This window comes from Manis javanica, chromosome 10 (genome assembly GCF_040802235.1).
Source record: "Manis javanica isolate MJ-LG chromosome 10, MJ_LKY, whole genome shotgun sequence".
NCBI classification, from domain to species: Eukaryota; Metazoa; Chordata; class Mammalia; order Pholidota; family Manidae; genus Manis; species Manis javanica.
In genome coordinates this window covers 101705352-101730549 of record NC_133165.1, presented here as the reverse complement: position 1 = coordinate 101730549, position 25198 = coordinate 101705352, and the positions used below count along the sequence as shown (strand labels likewise).

The 25198-nt window shown below is 41.7% G+C and overlaps 1 long non-coding RNA gene across 1 annotated transcript in view; it reads right to left on the bottom strand.

Annotated features, from left to right (window-relative positions):
- The window catches only part of LOC118970314 (uncharacterized), a 396329-nt gene that overhangs the window by 17928 nt on the left and 353203 nt on the right, over window positions 1-25198 (bottom strand). The gene's annotated exons all lie outside the window — the stretch shown is intronic.

Genomic DNA, 25198 nt, shown 5'->3' with positions numbered 1-25198 from the left:
TACTGGCAACTTGCAGGGACTGGTAGCACTTATTATAGCAAGTCCAGGAAATTAAAAGTAAATACTGCAATTCTCCAACCAGAAGACTTTGAAAAGGCCAAAAACTATTATGCTCAGAAGATGCCTAATCCAGAAAATAACTATATCAATTAATATTTGCAAAGCAACTTTCCATATGTGAAGCACTTTCCTATGGATTAATTCATCTGTTCATCTCAGCAGCCTTGTGAGACAAGTTGATCCTAATGCCTCCATTTGAGAGGAAATAAACTTCAGAGTAGTCCTTGCTCAAGGTCCCATGATGGCAAGTGTCAGAGTTGGGAGTCTCAATATAATTGAAAATGTAGACTGTGTCTTTGTCCTTTCCTTAAAAGATGGAACACAGAAGTTGTTTTGAAAGCTTAGGAAGTTGAAACCTGATGGTCTCAATTAAGAATGATAATGTGGGAGATTATACAATCATAAAATTTTGTGTGGGGTCCATCAACCATCATCTCTCTTAGCCTTCTCGTTTTACAAAAAAGAAAATGGAGAAAAGAACAATTAAATGACTCTTCTGTAGTCACTTTGAAAATTCATGGCTGTGCTTCTAGTTAAAGATGGCAGATTTAACATATGCTTTGCATTATATTCCATATCCAAAACCCACTAATAAACAGTAAAATCGATTTTAAAGACATTAACCTATAAGGACAAAAAGAATGAGAGGGAAAACAGCATTTTGTTAAGATAGAAAGCAGACAGTTGAGTGGTAACTGGCTTAGCAGACCCATGAAGCTGAAATTCAAATTGACAATCGGGAAAGCCCAGAAGCAAGCTGATTTGCACTGCAAAACCCCAAAAAGCCTCAGCAATTGACAACCAGAAGTACCTCTGAAAGTGGGGGTGCAACTGAATCTGAATCTGATATAGGATTTGCTAAGTCTGTTTGAGAAGCAGTAAAAGAGTGAAGACTTGCTCTCTGGAGAGGGCATATCAGAAAGATCCTAGACAGAGGGATGCCAGGCATTACAGAGGACAGAGGCACTCTACTGAAAATAGGGAGATTTGTTAATAGCATGCATTGTAAATGGTGAGAACCCCAACCTCCTGTCTCACATTGGGTCCCAGAATAATGACAGCCAGCCATGCTTTTAGGCTGAAGATTGAATGATTCTGGTCTGGGTACTTTGACTAGCCCAATAATAAGACATAAAGATGCTAATAGCAAAGCATTCCCTAAAGAAATGCCTCAGCCAGGTGACCTTAGTGACGCTTAGGAGTCAATAAGTCCTATCTGTGCACACAGATTTTCTTCAGCTGCTTTACGCTCCTATCTTAAGATGGCCAGATTTAGCAAATAGAAATATGATTATTTGGGACATACTTATACTAAAACTGTATTTATTGTTTATATTAAATCTAAATCTGAGTGTTCCATAACATTTCTGGCAACTTTATCCTCCTTAAATACGAATGACCATCCAGAAACACCAAACATTTGAGAAAAGCTTCAACATAAAAGACAATGACTAAAACATACTAATGTGAGACAAGGAACATAAAGACAAAAAACATGTGAAATAATCTCAAAAATAGTATATTTTCAGAGAAGACAAGTAGTAACTCTATAGCATTTTACTATGCTGATGGACAGAGACTGTAAAGGGGTATGTGGTGGGGACTTGATAATGGGGGAGTCTAGTAACCACAATGTTGCTCATGTGATTGTATACTAATGATACCAAAATTTTAAAAAGATTGTGCATTTTGTTTTCTCAGAAAGTTAAGAAAGGATACTCTACCTCTGAAATAAGATTAGTTTGTTTTAAAAAGAAATAGAGAACATTAAAGAGCTATTGTTGAAGTTATGATAGTAGAAATGAAAAACTCAATAGAAGAGTTTGAAGGAAAGCAGAGTTACAGAAAAATAAAACAGGAAATGGAGGAAAAGAAATGATAGGAAACAGTTTAAGAAAACTTCCCAGAAATGAAGAGTATAAGTTCCCAGCTAGAAAAGATCCTTTGAGCATAAAGGATGACAAAATGACCTCAGTAAAGGAAGAGAAGGAAGAAGGAAGGAAGGAAGGAAGGAAGGAAGGAAGGAAGGAAGGAAGGAAGGAAGGAAGGGAGGGAGGGAGGGAGGGAGGGTGGGAGGGAGGGAGGCAGGGAGGGAGGGAGGGAGGGAGGAAGGAAGGAAGGAAGAAAGAGAAGGAAGAAAAGGAAGGAAGGAAGGAAGGAAGGAAGGAAGGAAGGAAGGAAGGAAGGGAGGGAGGGAGGGAGGGAGGGAGGGAGGGAGGGAGGAAGGAAGGAAGGAAGAAAGAGAAGGAAGAAAAGGAAGAAAAGGAAGGAAGGAAGGAAGGAAGGAAGGAAGGAAGGAAGGAAGGAAGGAAGGGAGGGAGGGAGGGAGGGAGGGAGGGAGGGAGGGAGGAAGGAAGGAAGGAAGAAAGAGAAGGAAGAAGGAAGGAAGGAAGGAAGGAAGGAAGGAAGGAAGGAAGGAAGGAAGGAAGGAAGGAAGGAAGGAAGGAAGGAAGGAAGGAAGGAAGGGAGGGAAGAAGGAGTTGAGCTGAAATAGATGTCTATTTTAGTTCTAGATCAGGTTAAAAGCAATTTGGTTATACTAGCCCTGGTCTAGGATTAATATGGGAGTTTAATAAATGTACCAAGTTTTAAGAAATGAGATCTTATAATAATAATGATATACAAGAATAAGCATGATGTAGTAAAAAGAACTCTAGATGAAGACTCAGAGGTACCCATTCTAATCTTGTTTCTGCCCCTGTATGACCTTAAACACACCACTTCATGGTCCCCAGTTTTATCATCTGAAAGCTGAGGCTTTAGATTATAAAATTCTATTTAATAATTCTATTTAATTTAATTATTATGAAATATATGACATTAATGTAGTTGAGTACATAATTAATTTTAAAACTCCACATTCCAATACTTGCTATGTACATTAACCTCCTCTTATTCAAACTGCATTTCCTCCTATTTTTCCTTAGATATATCTTATTTTATTTTTATATAAGAATACGTTTACATTTTTTAGAACTCCACAGGTTTCATTCATTCATTCATTCATTCATTCTCAAAATTCTAATTGATGATATTTACAAATTCAGGGTATAGTGGTGAATTATACAGTCATGATGTCATGATATGGAGCTTTCATTCTAGAAGACAGTTCAGAAAATTTAAACAGTAAACAAATAACATTTTATATGGGTTAAATGAATGAAGGGAAATAAGTTTTTAGTGAAAGAAAAAGCAAAGGGAATTATTTTTAGAGATGGTGGTTAGCAAAGAAATTTTTGGAAAGTGGATTTTAAATAAGAATAAATAAGAATTAGGCAGGTGAGGAGTAGGAGAAATTGCTTATCAGGAAGAGGAGAAAGTATGTGCGAAGACCTTGAGAAATTGAACTTTCAAGGATATGAAAGTTGGCCGGTATGGAGGCATGGGAATCGTCAGAAGGAGAGGGGTGTGAGATGAGACTGGCTGGGATGCAGAGGCCAGATTACGCTGGGTCTTTGAAAAAAGGCTGGATTTTAATTTTAAGAGCAATGGGAAGCTGTTAAATTATTTTAAGCATTAAACTGACCTCATCTAATTTACAACAGATGATCCTTTTAGCTGTTATCTTTTTTGATGTTTGATACTATGTTTGAGATAAGAAATGCAGATCTATACCTCATTGTTGAGGAAATGAAGTACAGAGAAGTGGTTGCCTTGTGAACAGGTCCAATGGTTACTTAGGATTTTGCAGATTCAGATCATGACTTTGTGTTTTCCGACTCCAATTACTTAGTACTTGGTCTGACAAATAATAGAAACTCAATAAATATTTGTTAAATGAATGTACATCATATTAGGACACTCTAGTTACGGAGATCCATGTGTCTTTTGGGAAAGAAAAATGTGCTAAATCAGCCACCAGAGGGAGTGTATACTTCCCCCATGTAATAGAAACATTGACCTTGGCAAAAACTACTGGCAGGAAAAAAAAAAAACCTTTAACTGAACAAAGTGCTTTCTCCAGTTTATACCAAAAAAGATTTCATGAAATAGAATTGGCACCATCACAACAGACCCTTTGTTATGTGTTTGAGCCGGCCATCTGTCCGTGAGGCTCAGCTATGGACAGCCTCCTGACAGAGTATTCCTGACTTTGTTAAAAAGAAAAAGAAAAAGAAAAAAAAAAGTGGTGCCTCCAAAGAAAAGTCTAATAAAATGGAAGTAGCAATATTTTCTGACACGATTCAAACTGTACATGCTGAACAAAAGATTTCCTATTTTTTTCACCCAACCCTGCTGTTTTGAAATTTCTTGAACTTGCTTAAAATAAAGGTTGGGAAGAAGAAAATTCTGCCTGTGGCACAGAAATGGTCCAAGATGGCTAGAGGAGCCTGCCTGTTGAAGAGGGCTCCAGTCACACTAAGTGAGACAGGGCTGCTTGCTTCTGTTCTGAAGCCAATGCAAAATGCATACAAGTGCATCTGGAAACACACACACACACATGCACTGTAAAAAATTGCTTTAAAAACTTATATCTCACCTACCAATCACGTTCTTTCTCATTTAACAAAGCATGAATTCTGCCAAACCAGCTGTTCAACAAAATGTGGTGTGGTGAGGTCTCAGCCAATACGTGGCTCTAGATACAGATTTGGTCTGCACATGTTGTCAGCATTCACCTGAGTTGAGGGATCAAGGAAAATTTCCAAAAGAGTCCCTTAAAAAATATATCAACTATTAATAATCAATCAGTGAGGACTGATTGGTCATCACAGTGTGCTCAGAAATGGATTTAATCCTGTGGGAGAAATAAATAAGGTATTGACACGTGGTCCCTGCACTCAGTAACCAATTTTATTTTGGTTAGTAGTTGAGGGCATTTTCCAAATATTTCTTCTTTTTAAATATGAAGAGCCAACATCTAGGGATATATAGGGTCATGAAAAAATATACAAACATCAGTAGGTGACCCTGTTAAGGTTCTGTGGTCAGGTGTATCACCTTGCTATTTGTCTTTCCCTGCATCCTCTTACAGACAGAACATAGGAAAGGAGCCTTGAGTATTAGGAGAGGGTATAGGGGACTTTGCACTTAATACCTTGAATGTCTCATTATTATAAAGCTTCGGGCATTTTTTAAAAATAAGTACCAATTCCATAACATCATGGTCCAGAAACTTCTGAGTGTATTACAATCAGATATTTATTTTCTTTTCCACTAAGTTATCTAAATAGGAATTCATGATCACTCTAAAAATGTTGATGAGAACAGCAATCTTTGAGAAAAAATTAGTTTGTTGTGAGAATGTTTAGGTGAGGTGACTGGTTTCTAGTATTTTCCAGTCATTAATTAAAATAAAAAGTAAATAGAAGAAAAATTGTAAAACCTTTCTACAACATAATGCAAGAAAGTGATTATAAAGTTTCTAAGAATATATACTTTCATCCAACATTCAACATTTTAACCTCAACATTCAAAAAATATATTGCAGTTGACTATGTAGAAGGCACTAGCCCAGGTGCTGTGCAAGATTCTAAAGAAATCTATGATATACTCTTAAACCCCAAGGGTCTTACAAATTGGAGAGGAGAAAAGGAGAGAAGTCAGGCACTCAAAATAGTCAATATTAAGCTGACAATGGTCAGGGTCACAAGGAAGCTTAAACTAAGTTTCGTAGGGACCAAGAGAAGGGATATTTGCATTTGAGCAAAGTATGTTTGGGGATGTTAAGCGAAAGAAAGAATATAAACAAAGAGACAGAAACTGGAAATCACTGGGCATAACTAGGAAATTTTGTCATGTCATTTGACTAGAAAATAAGTTAAATATAGGACAGTACTGCGAACTAAATCTGAGAAGATCTTTTAGGACCAACATATGGAAAATCTCAAAAGGCATTTTGAAGACTCCAAATTTAATTGAGTAGAGAGGTAAAGCCATAAAAGACTTTTATTGGAAGTAGGCTTTGGGGAGACTGATTTGGCTGAGGCGTGTGAGTCAAATAGAAAAGAACACAAAATCATGGAAACAACCACCCAACAGGCTATTGCAGGAATGTAGACAAGAAGAGCACATGCAAATTTGGGTGATAACACATGCAGTGGGAAGGGGGGGTTGTAACCAGGAGATAATTCACAACCAAACAGAACAAGCGAGTTAAATAAATGGGGTGAGGCAGAACAAAGAATCAATGTGTTTTGTTTGCACGACTAAGGTAATATCTGCACCATTTACAAAAACTAAGAGACCAGGAGGTCGAAAAGGTTTCAAGGAGAACAGAATGATTTTGATATTGAAAACTCGGTGCTAAACTGCCAGCAGGTTATGTAAGGAGAAGTCCCACAGGTTGTTAGGATTCTGGGTGTGGAATCTGGGAGGCAAGAAAGTTCCAGAGGAAAGGATTATGGGAGTCGGTTCTGTAGAGGTAAGGGGAAGCCACTGAGGCCACGGCAGTGGATGACATTGTTGAGAGAGATGAGGAGGGTGTGGGCAGGAGAGGGGAAAGGGGGGTGGCAGAAAGAGAGGGAGCAGAGGAAAGGAATCTTGGGAATGCTTTTCTTTGTCAGCCAAGGAGAAGCCATTAAGGAAACTTGAGAAAAACTGTTCATTTTTGCTGTACAAGAACTACTATTTCTGTAGAGTACAGGGGACATTTCAAGAAGAAAGGGGATTTAGCAGAGTCATAAGCCCTGGACGGGGTAAGGGAAGGGTCCTTCTTACAATACGGGAGAGTTGCTATTGGAAAGGATGAGACTGCCCAAGAGAGGAGAAAATAACCTGACAGGTCATCGGGAGGCAGTCTGTCATCAACCCAGGCATAAGCCCTTCCTCTTGAGGCCTGAAATAAGGAAGAGAGAGTGGCTCAGGGTGTAAAGGGACCACAGGACAAAGCTGAGGTGGGGAAGAGTGGTGTGTGAGGAAAAGGGACTCCCAGTCAAGTGAGTGGGGAGGGCAAGTCTGAGGATTTGAGGATCACAGAGAAGCGTTGCTTCAACCCCCAGGGTGGGGTCGGCGACACAGTGGAAGTAACAAATGTGACAATAAAGGACTGCTGAGCAACGGGGGATATTTTCTTTCTGGGTTTCTGGACCTCTGGCTCCTGTGGGCCTTGACGTTCAGACCTGCGACTGCTCACACCTGCAAAGCCACAGGTTGGCACTCTTAGCTCCGTAATTCTGGGCATTAAGACCATGCATGACACCTGAGACTGCTGTGAGGCTTTCCCAGCCCCTTCTGCAAGAAAAGGGACGCCAGGGAACAAGGCAGAGATGTAACATTGAAAACAGGATTGGACCCCAGCCATCTCTTTACCAGTAGCTGCGCTAACACGTCGGAATCAGGGGGATGCCTGACCTTGTTTCTTGGGAAGAGTGAAGTATCTATCAAAATACAAAGATCCTACAAAGCTCATTGTGAAGGGTAGAGTCCTAATAATTTGTCTTTTGATTGCTTTTAAATATTTTTAAAGCGAGCGCTTCCAGGGGTAAAGTAAAGAGTCCCATTTTGCGGGGAATTTGATTAAATTCCAAACATATCAATGTTCCAGGGTGTGCCCGAGTCTCTGATACCTTTTGGCAGGTTTGCCAAGAAAGTGAAAATGGGAGAGGAGCCCCAGAGAAACAAGGAAACTATTCTCCGAGTCACAGGTTGCAGGGCAGTGCACAGCAGAAATGCTCAGACTTTCGTCTCCACGGTGAAGAGGAGATTAGGATGGAATAAATTAGCGACGTGGGCAAGAGCTGTTACTATATAACAATAACACTTTGTGCTGCCTTCAAAGAACGCCAAGTCCTCTGACAGGGCTCTTTGGACTCCAAGCAGGCACTTGCTAAGTACATCGCACGTGGGGAGAAGTGTGTCTCCCTGCCCGCTTATCATATTCTCTCTCTCTGCTCCCCAACTTCTTGCCCTCGTTGCTCTTCCACCCATCTCTGCCTGCCCTTCATCGCTGTGGAGTCTGCTTTTGCCTGCAAGGAGACAAAACTATATTGAGCCTCCACTGTACAAGCAGCCAAGGCATTTCCTTATTGAAATCATATCTTGATCATCACAAAAACTGTACAGACAAATGATGGTCAAAAATATTTAGCAGTTGGTGGATTTGAGGCACGCACTGTGCCAGGCATTCCCCCCTAGTCGCTAAAGAGTGGAAAAGGTCCAGCAAATATGGACAAAAGTTAACATAATTAGAAAAATGAAAGAACATGTAACTGATGATCTACCAGATACTTGGAGATTCGTGAGGGAGCCATGGCCAACAGGAGACCTAGGTCTTACTCTTCCTTCCTGCTGCTTACCCCAGGCCCACCCCGCTCCACGGGGTCACCAGACCCATGGAAGCCTCTCGCTCCTTCAGGGCTCAGCCACATCACCTGCATGTAGCGCCTCGTTGTCTCTTTTTGTTTTTTTAAGTGAATGCCTGCAGGGAATAATTTTTGTGGCGTATACCATCTGGCACAGGCCTCTCTCCCTCACTGAGTTCAAATATAACACTTAAAGGACAGAAAAGACTAACGTCCATCCACCTAACTATGGAGAACGCCTGCTCACCAGCTCCGGCTCTGAGGCCTAGGGAAGGTGCGGGAATTAGGTGATCAGCTGATCAGTTGCCATCTTTTTTCCCCTCTTTTTACCTAGTAAGTTCCCCAAGGATGGTTTCTGGAACAGCAACATAGCATCACCTGGAAACGTGTTAGAAATGATAAGTTATTGAGTCCCAGACTCATTAGAATCAGAGTCTCTGAGGTCCAATGGTCTGTGTTTTAAAAGCCCTCCAGGTAATGCTGGTGCATGCAGAAGTTTGAGGGCCACTATTCTGTTACATCCTATTGGTTTTCTACCTGAGCTAGAGAGTCCCCTCCTGTAGCAACTCAGGCCTGCAGGGGCCCCTCTGCTCACTCAGTCCCCTACTCCTTCTTCTCTCCACATGAAAGCCTGTAGTCTTTTTAATGGCAGTATTAATTTACCTCCCTGGAGTAAGGGCTGGACTTGATGATCTACTGACATTCTTTCAAATCAAGAAGCTCTGATGTCTCTAAGTGAGACACAGCTAAGCTAATGGCCTTAAAGGAGGCACAGGCAGACTTTGGCCCAGTGAGCTTCCTTTTGCTGCAGGCTCCAGGGCTGGAGTGAAGTGAGGACATGGGCCAGTTGCCAACTCTTAGTTACAGCCCAAGGAGAGCTTTGATGTTCTCCCCTTGCAGTCTGGGGTCCCTGTTTTCAAGAATTTATCAGAATGACCCGGACTTAGCAACTTGCTCTATGTATCTTGGACAAAATAACCGCTGAGTCAATTCTGTGAGGAGTCCCTGATGGTCAGCCTAAAAACCTGTTCATAGTTGACTTCCTCTGGCAAACTGCTATCAGATGCAAAAAATAGTGCCATCGGTTTGGCATATACTGGCTCATTCTCAGCATTTGTTTTAGGTAGATAGTCAATGTCAGAACAGGCAGCAAATATAAAAAAGAAATAGTCTGGTCCTTGACTCCGTATGTCCCTCATCGCAATGCTGCCCTTCTTTCCAAATCCCTACCCTGCAAAAGACAACCTGAGGACTCAACAGGAGGGTGATTTATCCACATTCTGGAAATTCTGACACAGTTAAAGAACTCAATCCCTGTTCAGTTGCTGGGTTCTGATATGCTTTCTTGTTTTAAGCTTCTACCATCTACTGCTCATTGGTCCATCTTGTCAAGCAGAAAAAAGACTTAATTCCAAACCTTCGTAACTTTACTGTCCTGCCTCTTCTGGGTTCTTCAAGTTAGGAGAGCATAATACATGAATGGAGAGATGGTCGAATAAGATAAGGCAAGAATGTTACAAACTTCCAAGTGCGTAAAGGTCCTGGAACTGGATTCACAGGACTCAAGTCCCAGCCAGGGACTAGTGAACAGGGAGATGGTGGCAGGTTTCAGCCCCACTGTCACTGCAAAACAAGGGGCTTAAGCAGAACAGATCTCGATGCTGTTTTTCAACTTTTTGATGCTGGGAGAAGGCAGGTGTGACATAGGTACGTCCTATTTAGGGATTTTATTATTCTTGTCTAAAAACAGCAGGTAGGACAGCAGGTAGACTTCAACTAATATGCCAATTTGATCAATGGGTATTAAATGTCTGGAATGGGGGAAAGGGCGCCAAGACTGACTGAAGGTTCTGCCATGGGCATGATAGGGAGAGATGCGAGGGCCAGGTAGTTACAGTCCTGGGGTCTCGCTTACTTCTTTCATAGCTCTTCACAACTAGTGATCATTTTACATATATGTCTGTTTAATTGTGTCTTGGCTTCCTAAAATATCATCACATCATAGAGTACGTACCTGTATCTGCCTGGTACAGAACCTTGGAGGTGCTAATATTTTTTGGAACAAGTGAATGAGTCTAAATAATTTAAGGGCATAGCGAGAGCAATTGAGCAACAGAAGGAAAGGATGACATGAGCACTGGACACAGGGAGTGAGAACAGCCCCTTTGCATGTGTTTTCTAGGGAGCCTTCCTAACTCCGATTCTTATTTTCTCTAAGCCGGAACATCAGTCTTTCAACTTGATAGAGGAAAGGCTAATGGTGATGAGAGGAGGAATTTTACTGGCATTCAACAAACACTTCTTTCTGATATTGCATCTTCTTTTTTTTTATTGTTTTTATGGAGAGTTTGAATAGGTAGCAATTAGCTTGAGAAGAGATTCAAAAAAGAGTCTAGCTATTCCTTATTGCTCTGATTTTCCAACCACCAGGTGAATTTTTCCTGAGTCTTGAAGACCTCACTCTGCTTCCCTTCACTCTTCATTTGTGTTGAAGGGTACATTTTATTATAGTTGGGTATTAGACTTCATAGAAGCCTGGGAGAGAAAGAGGCTTTCTTGGTAAGCTTGGCTCTGTGGCTTGGCAGTTACACAAAAAAATGATTTTATCCCCAAACCAGATGTTCAAGTTGTTTTAATAATATCTTATGATTCTCTCCTCTAAATAAAACAAAACTCACTTTATCAGAATGTTCTCTGGGATTAGAAGTTCCATCTCTGCTATATCTGGTTTTACCCACCAGAGTAGCACCAAGACAAATTTGCAATAAATCCCTGGAAAAAACTCAGACTTGGTTTGGGATGATATGCTCTGGATTCCATGTAAAAGTACCTGAGAACATCCAGGTAAGTCCCCAAAGCCCCCCTGAAGTTTCTAGGTAGACACTGGTCTCTATTAGCAGGAATAGTGTTGGGACATTGTACGAATCTTCATAGGCTGAGAGTGATTCACATTTTCCTTGCACAGTTTACCTGGAATCTTAATGTGAGCTTTTCCAGTGCATGGAAAGCTAGATTCAGTGGTTATCAGGATCTCTTTAACACAAGGATTCCAAGACTTTTTAGAGAATAACTTACTGACTTGTGTAGGCTTTCCAAATTTGCATTCAATCGGCCTATCATCAGTAGCAATTGACTCAGGAGCACACCCTAGATAGTCAGAGGAGGACCCACTTGACCCTTTGGGAAGATTGTGGGTTTCCTCTGGGACCCAAGGACTCTTCTGCTCAGTTTTATATTTTCACAGGGTGCCCTGTGCCTTTCTCCCATAACAATGTCCTGACTTGTAATGAGACGATTCTGATTAATATCTAGACCCCTAATAGTAGACTGTCAGCCTGTCAAGAACAGGAACCATGTATGTTTTCTCACCACTATGCTGAACACATATAGATCCTTAATAAATATCTATTGAAAGAATGAATAAAACAGTGAATGAAAAAAAAAACAGAGCAATAAGCATTCTTATGGTAAGGCTCTTTAGAAGTAAATCACTAACTTTTTCTTCATTAATTAGTATATTAATTAAATACATATTTCCTGAGCAATAGGCTTAGGTGCTAAGAGATGAGTTTCTGTCCTTCCAGAACCCCAGACTTATGGAGGAGGCAGACAATAAATTGGTGACACGTGAACCAAAGAGCAAAAGGTTTTATAGAAATACAGAAAGCAATATGTGACTCATTCTGGAAGAGATCAAGGGTGCCCAGAGTGGGGATGCCCAAGCAGGCAAGAGACAGTCAGTTCAAGGAATGTCTCTACCAACAGTTCTTCAACACAAGAGGTGAAGCATGTCTACCCTTACTTGTGTGTACACCTCCTGCAAGATCAATAGGCAAACAGGAGAGATGAGATAGCAGGCAAGTTCAGAGCACAATTCCTGGAGGCAGACTGCCTAGGGGGAATCTTGCTTCTACCCTACCTGTTAAGTGTGTGACCTTGAGCAAGTTTCTTCAGCATTTTGTGCCTCAGTTGATTTCAGAAGGTAGTAGTATTTAGTATTAGCCTCATGGGATTGCATGAGGAACAAATGAACCAAAATATGCAAGGCACTTAGAATAGACCTTGACACAGGGAAGGACTCAATAAATATTAGTCATTATTATTATCATTGTCATTGCTGTGGAGTACTTCCTGGATGTGGTGTATATTGAGGGCATGGTCTGGGGACAATAGGAGAGAGAACAATGAGTTAGGAAAGGACCACACCAATTAAAAAAAAAACTGTATCAACTGTGTCTAAATAATGACCATGAATCTTGGCCCAGCTGCCAGTCCTCCGTGGAATGGTTCTCATGTCATTGATTGTCTGGAGAATGGGTCTCAATGTATCACTTTCAAACCTTCCTCCTCAGTTCCTGAAATAGATTGGGAAATTTAATCATCATCATCATTGATAAATATGTAAAAAACAATCTACCTTTTCCAAATTAAATATATGTTGTCCAATTCATTTAATCAACCTTTATCAAGCACCTTCCATATGCATAAGAGCCAGAGATGATTGTGACATTACCCCTGTCTGCAGAGTTCAGAACCTTCGAAGGCAGACAGATGTGTACACAGAAAATGAGAATATCATAAATGCGGCGAGTGCTGTAGGTGAAGTCTGCATAAAGGGCTCCCGAGGCACAAAGAGCAGTATGTCCGCCCAGGAGTCAGGAAAGTCTCCAGAGAAGATAAGGAGGGATATGTTGAGAAAACATGGGAAAGACACTGTTTGAATTCACTTTGATAAACCCACTAAGCTTGGGGAAGTACCTTGTCAGAAAGATGCTTAGTAAATAGTCAGAACATCACTGAATGGATGAATAAAGAGGTTAGTTTCTCCGCCTCCTCTCAGCCACATCTTCCCATGCGTGCCTTTCAACCCCACGGGAAACCTTCATTTCATTACTCATCCCTTTCACTGCCTGGTCTTTTGCAAACCTCTCGAACGCCTCCTCTATTGTTGCTCAACAACCACAGGTGTCCTGGGTGAAGCATACAGCATTTAAATCATGAGGAATGCCTGATACAAAAGAGCATTTCCCACTAATTTTTCACTGGAGAATGTGAATGCCAAATCACGGGAGGACAGCATGTACTGTGTGGTCATTGCAATACTCATGCCACGAACCCACCTGGCCTTTTCTCCTGAAGCCCCCCTGTACTGATGAGTGTCAGGTCTGCCGGGTTTCATGTGTACATACACAGACACAAATACAAGTGTGCCAAGAAGGCTACACCCCACTTGCCTTGTGTCTCCACACCACCTCATCAGAAAGAAAGGAGACCCTAAAGGAATCTAGGAAAATGAGACCTCCAAACCATTTCACAGCTGCAAGCAATGTAATGCTTCAGTCAGGGCCAGGCCTTGCATCCTGTCTAATCCATCCTTCTACTTTGCATCAGTCCCAGCCCCTCTCATCCTTTCTGCACCCAGCTTTTATTCTCAGCACTAGACAGCCAACAGTCTAAAAGGTCTTCCAAACGAACAAATCACATTTCCGCCTCTTTTTATTCCCAGAGCATGGTGTATCCAAACCACGTGGCAACGTCACTCCTTACAAATCAGTTGTTTAACTGACAGAGGAAGGCATTTGTTTAGATGCTCATAGAACTCAAAATTTCATATGACCCATCCTCCCCAAATGCCCAGAAGACCTTGATAGCCTATTGTTCTTCCCCAGGAACTTTGCCATTTCCATGGCCTGGAGAAGGGTCAAGTGCCTGCGCTTCAATTTTCTCCCTGTTTCTCTGGCCTGAGAAGACAAGATACCATCTGGGATTTGTGGTTGAGTATAACCTGTGTGGCCTCTTTGCATGAGGATGAGATGGAATTTTTGGATGAAGAGTTTTTTTCTTATCCATAGATTGCCCACAATCCTTGCAGAGGACTCTCCAAGTTTTGGAGTAAAAACACAAAACAAAAAAACTTTCAAATATTTGAGGAAGCATTTTAGAAAGTGCTGGGGGAATAGGAAGTGGTAAGATTACAGAGAACAGGAAACAGGGAGGAAGAGAATTGAAGCAGAAAGAGGAAAAGGAGAACATGAAAATAATGAGAGGAGGCTAATTCCAGAAGCTTCTTGCTTTGAGCCGATTGTCCACTGAAATGCAATTCTAAGTTCAGGAGTGGGGAGTGGGTAGCCAAAATATGTGCACTGATTTCTGTAGGACTTTTTAGAATGTCATGGAGTGAGAGGGCATCTAAGATGTGAAAGGCAACATGTTTTTGGGAAAACCCTGATATCTTATAATCAGAAAATGTGGCTTGTTTATCAATTCTGCTGTTTAGGAGTTCACCTGGCTGGTCTCACCTGCACATCTTGTATTCCAGCTCAAGTCCAACCACATCTCACCACCTCCCCTGGGTTCACTGTGGTCTTCATCACTGTAATCTTCCTCCTGGGAGATGGCAACAGCCTCAGAAAGGACTGGAAAGATTGTTGACCCAGGGTTCTCAGTCCTGGACACACAGAATAACTGGGCAGCTTTAAAAAATACCAACACCTGGGCCTCACCCCGGCCCTGTGAAATGGTTAAATGGACATCTCTGGAGCACGGCCCTGGGCACTGCATCTTTGAAAAGTCCTCTGGGCAATTCTAATGAGCCTGCCTGGGCTGAGAATCACTGTTTCAGTCCAGTCTCTGAGAAACCACTTATTCATGTATTCAAAAGATATTCCTGAGTGCCTACAGGGCACCAGAGACTGTGCTGCGTATTTAGCAGTGAACATGAGAAAGTTCAAAGCTGTTTTATATTCAACTGGAGGAAGTAAGATAATGAAGCTCAGAAATAAACCACATCATTCCAGGTAATGATACATGGTAACACAATGTAATAGAAGGTAATGAGAGGGGTACCTGAGTGGGCAGAGAAGGTTGCCCTAAAAGATGATCTTTGGGCTGTGAATTGAATGAGAAAATGATTCTGCTAGATCCTAAGGAAAGAACATTCCCAGAGGAACTGCCAGTGCAAAGGCCCTGGGGTGTGTGGTCAAGAGACGCAAGGCCAACATTGCTGGAGGACAGTCCCTCCATAAAACAGGGATGGTGCTCCCGAATTATCACATTGCTATGTGGCAAAGATATGTTGAAGTGTCAGGAAGCATTTGGGAAAGAAAAGCCCAATAAAAAATATACAAAGGATGTATTCATGTTATTTTAATGTACTCAGTGGCCCAGATACCAGGTGACAGCCGGTGCTAGCCTGATGACTGAGGGTGGAGCCCAGTCATTGCACTGTGATAGGACTGCAGAAGCAGGCCTGGCCTCTTCTGGGAAGTCCTGGACAGATTTTGTAGGTAGGCAGCTATGTACCAGGAGTCTGTGATAAAATGCCGGGACAGGTTTCCATTAATTAGTCTCTACTCTCCTGGCATAAGAAAAATGTTCAGAGTAAAAGCTGGAAGTCCTTAAAATGTGCCCAAGGAACATGAGTCACCATGCTGTTAAACTGAGTAATGGTAATGAGTTACCCAGAAGGCCTCGTCCCAGGGCAACCTGACGTCTTGCCTTTTGTGACATTCTACCTTCACCCAGAGATGGGAATAGAGGAAGTCCAATCACATTATCCCTTTCTACTACCCCTGAGAAAGGTGCTTTGGAAAAATAACCTTAATTTTTTTTAGTTAAAATATGTTTCACTTATGTTTTTAATCAACTTTAATCACACAAGAAATACATGCTTGCATTTGCCTTATTATAAAACTCAAATATTATAGAGAAGGCAAACATGTGTTTGATCACTATCCATGATCTCCAGAAGTAATTACTATTAACAGACAGTCTCTACACATTTATGTACCTCTAAACATGTGCCCTTGCTATGGAAAATGTGAAGATTATTTTTCTTTTGACATTAAGTGGCATGACAGTGAATGTTTCCAAGGAGGCCTGCACAGGATGCTTATCACACACTGGCTGTCAGTAGGGGAAGAGTCGAAAGCACTGTCGTATATTCAAATTACAGCTCTAGGCAGCTGTTTAAAAGAATGATGCAGCTCTAAATGCACAATTAAAGCTTCAAGAGGTGTTGCTGAATTTCTTTAATTTCTTTTGGACTCGACGTGCTGTTCCTCCTGTCAGGACTTAGGACTTAGGGATGTTTGGCCAGCATCTGTGGGAGGCAACAGGAACAGGCCCCAGACTTTCCCAGAGAAGGGAGGTGGGGAGACATACCATCCATTATTGCATTTATGTACATATATATGTATTTATCATCAAACATCACCTATGTGTTAAGCACCATTCTAGGTACTGCGGATACAGCAGTTAATAACTAAGACACAATTCCTGTCATGATATAAACACACAAATAACATATTTTCAGAGAGTGATAGGAAGGACATTTTTGTACTATCTTTAGTGTAGTTCCTCTCAAACTTTAATGTACAAAATAGTCACCTGGGGTGGGGGTGGAGGGTAAATAAAAATTCATGTTCCCAGGTCCTAGTCCCCAGATCCTCTGAGAGGCAGTTCTAGAGTGGAGCTTGGAATCTGTATTTTAAACAAGCACCTCAGATCGTTATGAAGCAGATGATCTTCTGCTTCGTACACACATGTAAGTCTGGGGAAAGGAAATCCTGGGGCAAAATACCTCTAAAAACCAAAATCAATCAAAGGGAGAAATACAGTTTAAAATCTGTTTATTGCTCACAAACTGCAGTCCCAGGATGCCTCTGTTCCTGCTCCAGCAGAAGCAAAATGGGCCCTTCCCCCTCACTTCTTCCAGGTACAGATCAGCCCTCTGTTGCCCAGGTAATTACCCATTGACATGGAGATGAGCTTCTCTCCACCCCTGAGGAATGATGCAAATGCACTAAAGCCATACTTCTTTGCACCTCTGAACGCCTATTGATATGCAGATGTACTAAAGCCAGGCGAGATATTCTGGAAATATTACAATTTTACCTACAACACAGAAGTAGGGTTTCAAATATTGGGGAGCTGAGCCATAGAGGGAAGGCATATCAAGGGTTCCCAAGAGCAAGGTGCCTTCTCCGGAAAACACAACCCACAGTTTAAAGTAAATGTTGCATTTGCTGCTTTGATTCATCCTGTCCTTCTTGATAGTACCCACCCCCACTATGTATTATGGGTGGGAAATGTTATGGAGATAAAGATCTGGAATTGGAAGATGATTGTAAAAGATGGTTTAATTTGGACAGAAGCCCAGTCTAGGTACAAGTGGGCTCTGAGATGGCAAGAGGCAGCTCGAATTCATCAGAGTCTTCTAAGACTCAAGCCACACTGGGTTCTGTCTTTGCTATATTCCCCCCAGCTACTCCGTGAAAACAGAGCAGAGTAGATCCCAGCAGTGGTAATGGAGCCCAAGAAAGGAACGAAGCAGAAAGTCCTACTAAGTGCACTGTGAGAAAGGAGATTCAGGAATGGGGCTGGGGCTCTGTTATTCAATCTAGGGCTTTAAGGTAAAGTTGGACAGGCTTCCTATGACTATAGCCACATTATCCTAGCCTCCGTCTTGTCAACCCATTATCCATCATAATATTACTCAAGGGATTCCTTTCTTGTTCAGTCTTAAAGAACAGTGATCCTCTCCCCTGAAACACTTGTCTCACATCTTTTTAGTGTGGTTAATTGATTATTGTCCATTCCTGCCTAGCAGGTTGAAAGCTCCATGAAAGCAGGAGGCTGTCTGAATTTTACTTCACCTATTTATCAGGCTGCTTCACTGGCGTTACAATAATAAGGTGCAAATCCGCAGTTACATCTAGATGTGAATAGGTCACACCATGTCTGCACGGGAAAAGAGAGATCAGGTTTGAAATGTACAGAACCAGAAACCAGTCTGAAGGCTTTTTGAATCATCACACACACAAGACTGTAGGATTCAGTGGTCATAAATCTACTAAAAAAACTTGAAAATGCCACATGCATTCATTATTTTTCTTTTTTTAATGGAAAAACGCAGGAAATAGAATGTATCATTACACCTATGTTTATAGAGTGCAAACCTGTATTGGTACTGTAAATAAAGTTTGATACCCAAAAAGACATTTTCATTTCTCTTCGCAGAAAATATTACTAAACTACTGTCATACAAAGCAGAAAAGAATATTCAGTCAAAAATTTTAGTTAAAAAAGATATCAATGTGCCAGAGAGCTAACAAGATTTTTATTTTGTGGGATATGTGTGTTATCAGCTTTAAAAAGTCTGTAATTTATTGTGATTTATTTTCCTATAATCACAGTTTTATATTCTTTTTCTTAATGAGGATCCCCCAAAGCAGAATCTACCTGTGGGCATGCTCTCATCTTGTGCACACTTGTACAAATATTTATACAGTTATATGAAGTTGAGAACATAATCTCAGTTCAGAAAGTTTAACGAGAGTCTAGGATATTATTAAGAAATCCCAAATGAAATGAAAACTGCAGTCAGAAAGGGGAAGGTTGGTTGATTTCTTCTAGGTTTTTCTACCTTCTGCTTTTCTTCTTCACCCCCTCCCTAGCTGGCCAGCACTCTCTGACCCCTCCGAGGTCAGAAGCGGGGGTGGTGGTAAAGAAAGGTCTTAATGGAATCACATCGGCTGGTTTCCTATTCTCTGAGCCTGGCAGATTCTTTCTGCGGGGGTATTTTGATATGCTCTCAGGAAGTTCACCACTGGATTCCTCTCTTCAAAGATCCCTTGACCTAAGAAGATGTGGATACATGTGTCTTTTGAGTGGTTGCTTTTGTCTCTTTGCTCATCCAAGGTATTTACCTCCAGATTCTTATTGCGGGATCCCTCTCTACCTCAAGGATCAGAAACAACCCATCATCTCTCCCTCCCTCTCTCGGTTGGTCCACATTTGATCCTTAAGAAATCTTTTTGCATCCCTGGCTCCAACATGTCCTGGGAGTACAGATCGGTCCCAACACAGCGGCTCTCTCCTGACTCCAGTACCAAAACACTGGCTGGATCTTTCTGTTACAGATTCCCCAGGCAGGGGTCAGACTCTGCTCCCACCTGCACAGTGGTTTCTTCAAAGTCTTCTCATTAGACTAGAGGTAAAGGAATAGTAGATGATCTCTACTCCTTCCTTTAAATAGTCTTGACTTGGATTAGGAGTCAGAAATTCATCTACTTGTTCTTCAAGATCATTTCCATTGATTAATATGTAGTTGGTGACTTGGTACCTCTCTTGAAATTTCCTATCAAATATATTTTTAAAGCATGGTCATAATGTCAATTTAACATCCTATTACACTCTTAATTATCTTCACTTCATTTCTTGGTATACTGATCCTTTGGAGAAGTAAGTTGGCTAACTGTGAAGAAAGGCATGGTCTTTTAGAAATGTTAGATATTATGTGTTCAAATTAGCTCAAATGTCCTCTCACATTTGCTCATTTTTAATTCCTTTGGAAGGAATCTAGTTACACTGAAATACTTTTGCCTGATGGCCTATATAAATACAAAATTAATTAGCTATTTCCTTTAATATCAAATATACATTGAGTGTTTTTTTGGTCAAAGCACTCTGCTAGGCACACACACAAAAAATTCAACACACAATGGAGATTGTGTGGAAGCAGACTGTGTGACTTATTCTACATCTTATTATCACCTCAACTTCACCATCTTTTCCTGCCCACAGTCTTCCAAAACCCAGAGAAGTTGAAGCCAGCCTGGTAGGAGGATATTGCTAATGACACCCTTCAATGTAGTATTAGCCCTGAGTAGAATGGCACTGAGAATCTGTCTCCCACATGTCCCCAAAAGACATTTCCCATCTTAGCTTTTGTTTATCATCTCACAAGCACTAGATTCCAGTGCAGTGGCCCTTTTGCCCAGGAGGGCAGCATTACACATCCCATGTGAATTTCCATTTCTCCCTCATACCTGAATCATCTCCTCAGTCTCCCACCTGGACTCTCATTTTGAAATTGGTTTTTTATGAAATTTGGCCCTTTAGTTTGCATGATTTGATGGGATTCTTCACAGGTCTGATTGCTAATACAAGTTGGCGACTAATCCCCAGGTCTTAGAAAAAGGACTTTTTCTGTCTTGGGGTTGAGTTTGGTTGGCAAGGATCCTTTACAAGAGCCCTGAAAGAAGACAGAATCCTTTTCTCGAAGTGTTAACTTCCTCAATCAAGACAAGCTCTGTTGAGAGTTGGACCTCTTCCCCAATACTTATTGCTTTAGATGGGGGTGGAAGGGAAGGGGGGAGGAAATAGCTTTCCTGGAACCCAGGAGAATAAGGAGTGACCTTGTATGTCTCCTCCCAGAGACTTCTGGGAAGAAGTTGCAGCTGCCATTTTAGTTTTCTTACAGACAGTATCCTGTGTCTTTTTTCTTTTTCTTTTTTTAATGGTTTCAAGGAGTAAAATCAAATATATCTTCTTTATGACCATGCCAGGTTCTGTATTTTGCTAAGCACTAAAGGTTTTCTTATGTCTTAAAACAAGTGTCAGGGGTTTTAATTCTATAAAAAAGAAAGAACTGGATGTTCTGAAGGCAGACCACATGGTCACCACTTAAAAGTACAAGTTTATAGCATATGGCTGAAACTTTCTAGTAATGCTGAAATGATTTTGTATAAGGGTACTGTTTCCAAATATTTTTCAAGACTCATTTGGGAATGATTAAGCTAATGTTACATCTTTTCAGTGTTATGAAAAAGATGATTTTCAATTGGAGAGAAATTTCAGCATATCACTAAGGAAATAAAACCAACCTGGTCTTCTTCTCTTCTTGGTATATGGAGGAAATGGGCTTTTGTTGTTAGGGCACCTCAGGACACTCTGAATGTCTGCTATGTATCCAAAAGAATGAAGAGCATGCACTCTCTGGGGCTCCCTGGGGAGCTCAGTAGTTAAAGCAGGGTATTGCTATCATGCCCATGACAACCTTGGAACTCTCAGAAGGCATGCCACCAATTTGCTCTGTAGTGCCAGCAAAGATATGCTTCATTGCATTATACAAATATACAAATGAAATGAAAAGGACTGGTCAGAACCATCTGGGAATAGGTCAAGAGAGGAATCTGCAAGGCATAGCCAGCCAACAGCTGACTGGGTGTTGTGAGGACAATGTGCCTATTGGGGGGGACCACTGCATGCACTTGGACAACTCCATGCTGACAGGGAGGTCTCCTGAATGTTTTATGTACTGGCTACATTCCCGTGAATGCTAGCCTGAAGTCACTGATACATGATGGAGAGACACAGCTCACCTAAGGTAAGATCCAAAAGAGGAAAAAGGAAAGCAGATGCTGATAAAGGAATTTATAAATCTCTGGACTGGTGCCCTCATTGGTTCAAGGAGGGAAGGCTGGAGAGGAAGGTCCTGGATTGCTGGAAAACAATTTTAGGTTAGTGTTATTTACTATAGTAATCCAATTCCAACTTAATATGATCATATAACTCTTAAAGACATGCTACTTTATAAATCATATAAATGTGTGTGTGTGTGTGTGTGTGTGTGTGTGTGTGTGTGTGTGTGTGTGTTAAGAGATTTATTATAAGAAGTTGGTTCACACAATAATGGAGGCAGGCAAGTCCCAAGATATGCAGGGTGAGTGGGCAAGACCCAGCAAAAGCCAGTGTTTCCGTTTGAGTCCAAAGGAAGGAGGAAAGCCAACATTTTAGTTTGAAGTTAGTCAGCCAGGAAGAATTCTCTCAGAGGAGGTCAGCCTTTTTGTTCCATTCAGGCCATCAACTGATTGGATAAGGCCCACCCACACAGAGAGGGAAATCTGCTTTACTCAGTCCATCAATTTAAATGTTAGTCTCATCCAAAAACACCCTCATAGAAACACCCAGAAGAATCTTTGACCAAATATCTGGGCACCCTGTAGCCCAATCAAGTTGACACATAAAATAAGCCATGACAACTTTACCTATTGTCAGCTTTATACCCACATTCATCTCCTGAAACCATACTTAATCTCCAAATGAAGACAATAACAAGGTCATAATTCCACTCAACATGATACACCTATTCTTTAAACAACTGGAATGGCACTAACTCCTTCCCAAGAATAGGAGGTAAAATCCTTGAATGATGTTTACTATTTCCCTTGATAGACCATAACTTAAATACTATGGCATAAAGATAACAATACTTAAATACTATGATACAAAGTCAATACATCTTCTGTTACATGATAAGGGAATAAGAGAAGAAAGAAAACAAATATATTTAAATATAAATATACAAATACATGCACACATAAACATACTCATGACAAAATAAGGAGTAAATATGCATGATACCTCATTTCTGTATGTGGACACATAGTTGTAGCTGACATGTGTAACTACCATCACCTACTACCTATTTCATATTTCCTTTGCCTTCAGCAAGCATCTCAGCTGATCATGGTTCTTTACCTGGTGGGATGACTCAAACTATTATTCCAAAGGTCTGGGCCATCAGCAGTCCTGCTTGGATTGAATTGCTGTAGTTTTCCTTTGACCTTAATCACAGGGCATGGTAATACTAGGAGATGCCCTAAGGGAGCTCCTCTATTCCAAACATACCCTCCCTTACCTTCATTGTGGAGGAGTATGCTAATTTCCCCTCTGTAGTTGAGATCAATCACCAAGTCAGCCCAGTAACTCCAGTCTTTGCCTCTTCATTCAGAGGCATGAGGAGCCTAAAGTGGCCAGGCAGCAGTCTTCACTTTTAGTTGGATAGAATCATATTTATGCCTCCTAGTAGAGGTATTTCTCTCTTTGGAGCTAAGACCTGTAGGACAATAGAGCATGAGATCACAGAAATAGGAAGCAAAAATTTTGCTAGTGTCACGAGGGGTAATAGTCAGTGGTACCACTCCCATTCCCACCCTTAATTCCTGGACCTGCGAATCCTGGCTATCAGAGAAACAGCACCCTATATTAGGTGCTTATTCAAGGCATATACAACCTTCTAGAGAACCTTGTTCCAGCCCTATTAGTATTCCCAGCTAGCTCTCACTGTAACTGAGTCTTCAAAATGCATTCCACCATTCTATCAAGACAGTTGTTTCAGGATGGTGGGGAACACTAAGACCAGAGGATGCAGAGCATGGGCCCATTGCTGCACTTCTTTTGTTCTAGAGTCCCTTGATCAGAGGCACTGCTGTGCAGAATATCACAACGGTGGAGGAGGCATTCTTCAAGTCCATGGGTGGTAGTTTTAGCAGAAGCATTGCATGCAGGGAAGGCAAATTTGTATCCAGAGTAAGTGTCTATTCTAGTCAGAACAAAATGCTGCACCTTCCATGATGGAAGGGGTCCAGTGTAATCACCCTGCCACCAGACAGCTGGCTGATCATCCTGGGGACTGGTGCCAGATCAGGCATTTAGCATTGGTGACTTCTGCTGACATACGGGCACTCAACAGCAGCTATAGCCAGGTTAGCCTTGATGAGTGGATGTGCATGCTGCTAAATCCATGCATAACCTCCATCCCTGCCACCATGGCCACTTTGCTCATAAGCTCATTGGGCAATGACAGGGTGGCTGGGGAAGGAGGCTTGCTGGTATCCACAGGGTGGGTAATCCATCTACATTATTAAAATCCTCCCCCTCTGAGATTACCTTTTGGTGAGTGTTCACAAGGGACACAGATTTCTTCATGGTTTTTGCCCATTCAGAGAGGCCTATCCACATATCTCTTCCCAAGATTTCCTTGCCCTAATTTTCCAAGCATTTTCTTTCTAAATCCTTCACCATCCAGCCAAGCCATTGGCCACAGCACATAAATCAGTACATAATCGCATGTTTGACCATTTGTGCTTCCAAGCAAAGTGATCAACCAGAGGCCCTGCGCAGAGTTCTTCCCAATGGTAAAATCTCTCTTCAGAGACATCCCAGAGAGGGACTGTAAGGGTGCAGCTATCCATTTTGGGGTGGTGCTGGTCTATCATGCAGAACCATCTATAATCCAGGTCCAAGTCTTTTCTTCCTCTGTCAACTGATCACAGGGAACTCTTTTGAGGTATAGGTTCAGGCTGGGAAAGCAAAGGTAGTACAGCAGGAGTGGGGACCATGGGCATTTGGCCCACTCTTTTATATAACTTACTCGTGTTTTCCAGGCCTCTTCAGGCCTGATCACATACATACCACTTCCATTTGATGCTGGAGTGCAGTCTGTGCATGTCCAACCTTATGGCTTGGTGGGTCAGGTAACATCCACTTCGTGATGGGCAGCTCAGATGGCATGGTAATTTGGTGGCCCATGGTTAAGTGCTCAGTCTCTACTAAGTTAGCGGGCCAGGAGCTGTTTCTCAGAGGGAGAGTAGTTATCCATAGAAGATGGCAGCGCTGTACTGCAGTTCACATAGAGGGGTCTGCCAAGGGCTCCGGACAGCACCGCTATGTACAGCTGACACCTCAAACACCACTGGATGGGCTGCATCACGTGGCCCAAGTGGCAGAGCAGCATGCACAGCATCCTGAACCTGTCGCACAGCCTTCTCTTGTTCAGAGCCCCATTCAAAACCAGCAACCTTTGAGGTCAATCCATAAATGGGCTGAAGTAGTAACACATCCATGAGAAATATATTGCCTCCCACTTACCCTACACCTCCAAGGGGTATCTTGACATGCTTCACACCTTTGGAGCCCTAGAAATTCCACCGAGGTAGACAGCCCCTGAATATTAGTCAGATTTACTTGCCATCCTCTGTCTTGTGAGCATCTTACCAATAAGTCTAGAGTAGTTGCTACTTGTTTCCCTCTAGGGCCAGTCCACATAAGTCATCAATGTAATGGGTCAGTGTGATATCTTGTGGAAGGGAAAAGTAATCACAATTCCTTAAGACCCAGTTACACATAGCCTGGAGAGTTGATGTGCCCGAGACATGACAGTGAAAGTGTATTACTAGCCTTTCCAGCTGAAAGCAAACTGCTTCTGATAGATGTATGGACAGGAATGGAATAAACGACTTTTGCCAGATCAAGAGCTGTGCACCCAG